The 4,095-nt window shown below is 36.2% G+C and overlaps 1 pseudogene; it reads right to left on the reverse strand.

Moving 5' to 3' along the window:
- Nucleotides 1-1,650: 1,650 nt before the first annotated feature.
- Nucleotides 1,651-2,579, reverse strand: LOC143640416 (olfactory receptor 2L13-like; annotated as a pseudogene).
- Between the last annotated feature and the right edge of the window lie 1,516 nt (nt 2,580-4,095).

Consider the following 4,095-nt stretch of genomic DNA (forward strand, 5'->3'; position numbering starts at 1 on the left):
AACACAATAAAAACTAGATATTTACTTGCATTCTAGCAGATCAAAACGGAATACCATTTAAACATCAGAGAAAAAAAAACCATTCTAACATCTGAAGTATGAATAATACATTTCATCTTAAAGAATTGGTCACAGAAGAAATCAGGGTAGAAATAAAAAAATAGGAACAAAAATAGAGATACAACATATAAAAATATCTGGGACAGTATAAAGGTGGTTCTAAGAGGAAAGATAACAGTACTGAGTTCCTACATTTGAAAAAAATAGAAAGTCATCAAATAAATAATCTAACATTAAACCTCAGATTTCTAGAAAACAAAGAAAGTAGCATCAAAATCAGTAGAAGAAAAGAAATAACTAAAATTCTAGCCAAAATCTATTAAATTGGGACTAACACAAACAATACAAAGAATCAATGAGACACAGAGGTGTTTCTTTAAAAAGGTAAAGAGATTGATAAATGTTTGGTCAAGCAAACCCAAAGAAAGAACTAGATTAACAACATTAGAGATAAAAAAAGAAAACAAATATCACCACAGAAACTACTAAAGACCAGACTATCATCAGACACTATTTTGAATTTTATATTCCAATAAGCTAGAAAATCTCAAACAAACTTGCATATTCCTATAGATATTTGACCTACCCAAATCACTCCATGAGGATATAGAAAACTTAATCAGAGCAATATAAAGAAATGAAATAGAAGCAACCATTAAAAGATTTCTAATAAAAATCCAGAACAGATGAATTCTTAGTCAAGTTCTACCAGGCCTTTAAATTCTCCTCAAATTATTCTATGAAAGAGAAAGGAAGGGAAGACTGCAAAATTAATTCTATAAAGTCAGTGTCACCCTGATACCAAACAAAGTCACACCAAGGAAAGAAAAATTCAGGCCAATATAATTGATAAATACAGATGTAAAACTTTTTAATGAAATATTGACAAACTGCATTAAAAAACATTATAACAAGACAGTGTTACCATGAAAGTGTTTCATGTCCCTGGGCTTTTATAAACTCAGGCCCCATATTTCTCTGGGACACTTGATAAGTATAGGGTGGACATTGTTATGTGCTATAAGCTCAAAATTCATACAAAACCTTGACAAATTAGAATTAAAAAAAAAAACTATAGAAGAACATTCATAATATTTCAAAATGATAACAATCTAATATCAGTATAAATATTGTTATGTATATTATAGTAATATAGGTGTAACATATAAAATATAAATAATGTATAATTAATGTCCACATTGCTAACATAACATAAATAATTATAATATTTCCTAACATAAATATCCATAATGATTATGGATCTATATAATAACCAACATATTATTTAAATTAATTTTACTTTTAAATGAGTCACTATAAAATTTAATTTGCAGGCTGGGGATGTGGCTCAAGTGGTAGCGTGCTTGCCTGGTATGCGTGTGGCCGGGTTCAATCCTCAGCACCACATAAAAAACAAAGATGTTGTGTCTGCCGAAAATGAAAAAAATAAATATTAAAAAATTCTTTCTCTCTCTCTCTCTCAAAAAAAATGTAATTTGCACAGGTGGCTTGCATTATCCTTCTATTAGTCAGCACTGCTCTGAAGTTTGCATGAAAAGAAGTGATGCAGAGAAGCAGGAACAGCCATGCTCACTTCTTCCTGGGGGAGAACATCCCACAAACTCTTCCCATGGCCCCCAAGGACCTCCTTGTTCCTCAGGCTGTAGATGATGGGATTGAGCATGGGGGTGAGGATGGTGTAGAAGACAGCCAGATTCTTATCCTCTGCTGGGGAGCAGAGACTCTTGGGATGGAGATAAATACAGACAAAAGGAGCATAGTAAAACATCACCACAGTTAAATGTGTGGAGCATGTGGTGAAGGCCTTTTTTCTTCCCTTTTTTGAGCGCATGTGGAAGACAGCAAAAAGAACCCGTCCATAGAGGCAGTGATCCCAAGGAAAGGGACAAGGAGAAACAAAACTGTTCTCACAAACACCATGTACTCATAGACCCAGGTGTCCACACAGGCTAGGGGCAACATGGCTGGAATGTCACAGTAGAAGTGATTGATGACCCTGGATCTGCAGTAAGGAAGATGAAGGGCATAGACAGTGTGTGCCAGGGAGCTGATGGAGCCCAGTATCCAAGTTCCTATGATCATCTTCACACCAGTCCTTTTACTCATGCGGATGAGGTAGTGGAGAGGGTGGCAGATGGCCACAAAGCAGTCATAGGCCAGGATTAAACCTTCAGAACCAGCCATGGTCAGGAAAAAGAAGCTTTGCACACCACAGCCCAGGAAGGAGATGCTTTTCTGGCCAGAGAGGAAGTTGTACAACATTTTGGGGACCGTGAGGAGATGTACATCAGGTCCATGAGGGAGAGCTGGCTAAGGAGAAAGTACATGGGGGTGTGGAGCTGGGGGTCCAAGAAGATGAGGGCAGTCATCCTTGAGTTCCCCAAACAGGTGAGAACAAACACAGAGATGATCAGGAGCAAGAGAAGCAGGCCAGTTTGGTTTTGAGGAAACAACCCCAGCAAAGTAAAATCATTTGATGTTTCATTCCATTTCTCCATGAAAATGCACTGCTTTAACTTTTTAAAAATGAAAATAAAAATAAAATTTGAGAGAAGTAAGTTTGTAATTAGAAGATTCCCTGATTACAATTTTTGAATTTTTCAAAATGTTTAAACACCGGTCTGTGCTCAGTCTGCCAGGCTAAGCAGTCGGGCCTGCCACTGAGCAGAAATAAGAACGCATTCAGTGCTTATTGCTCCCACCTCTACCTTTTGTCTTTATGCTGAATCACAAAGCTCTTCCCCTTGTTCAGTGTTCCCTGTGTTATTGTTTTGTCCATACATCTTCCTTTTCTATTACATTGTTCAAAGGGAAACAGTAAAACATTTCTCATTTACTCAGGTTCTACAAGAGGATCAGAAGGATGAACTGCTAAACATGATGTGCTGGACCTTCCTGCAGAAAAACTTACATGTCCTCCTTTTTTCTCTAATTGATCCCCAATGTCCAAGTCCACAGGGACAGGAGCCTTGGCCATTTCACCTGACTTTGCTGACTTGAAGATGAACTCAATTCAAACTTATAGCAAATTTCTTTTAACCTGCTCACCTTCACATCTCTTGCCTGCTGCCCAGAATTAGTTTCAGGAGGGAGCAACCCAGCTATTTCAGAACAGGATGGAGAACTGTCAGTGGTGTTAGGTAATGGTGACTAAAATCCCCTTCTTTTGTAAATTAGAGATCTAAGGAACAACCAGATGTAGGAATCACTTATGAGTCTTCTGTTGGATAATAGCTACATTAGTAGCAGCAGAGATTATTTTCTATAATATGCTTGGTTTCCAGGGGAATTTTTTGGAGAATGTGACTAAGTTAAATTATGCTGTGAAAAATATATTGTTCTATTTGGGCAGAGGTAGATGATGGTTTTGTGATAATACTAACCCAGTTAGAAATTCTACTATAATGAAAATTTGATGTAGACAAATTATGATAAAATGAAGATTAAGATACAGGTAAACAAGTCTGTCCTACCAGATACACCACTGACTAGGAGACTGAGTTGGAATAAACACTTGAAATACAAGTTTCTTGACCAATAATTTAAACAAGAATAATTGGAAGGACATTCTGAGAAACAAGTGGAATGCCAAATATTTGCAGAGTATCTGTTGCAGGATAGACATGTGGATCTATTATTACCTTATTGAATCCAGATGCTGACAAAACAGAGATGTGTGCATTCAAGTTCTTTTGGATACTTTACTTTGACCTGGATCTCTTTTCATATCATGATATGACAATATTATTTAATGAAATTGTATTCAATAAATATTTGTAACTCATATCATGGAAATATAAAGAAGTATAAAAGTTTTAAAAAATGACTTCCAGTGACACTGCTACATCAATGTTCATAGCAGCACAATTCACAATAGCAAGACTTCGGAACCAACCCAGATGCCCTTCAATAGATGAATGGATAAAAAAAATGTGGCATTTATACACAATGGAGTATTACTCTGCATTAAAAATGACAAAATCATAGAATTTGCAGGGAAATGGATGGCATTAG

This window comes from Callospermophilus lateralis, unplaced genomic scaffold (genome assembly GCF_048772815.1).
Source record: "Callospermophilus lateralis isolate mCalLat2 unplaced genomic scaffold, mCalLat2.hap1 Scaffold_2339, whole genome shotgun sequence".
Lineage (NCBI taxonomy): Eukaryota > Metazoa > Chordata > Mammalia > Rodentia > Sciuridae > Callospermophilus > Callospermophilus lateralis.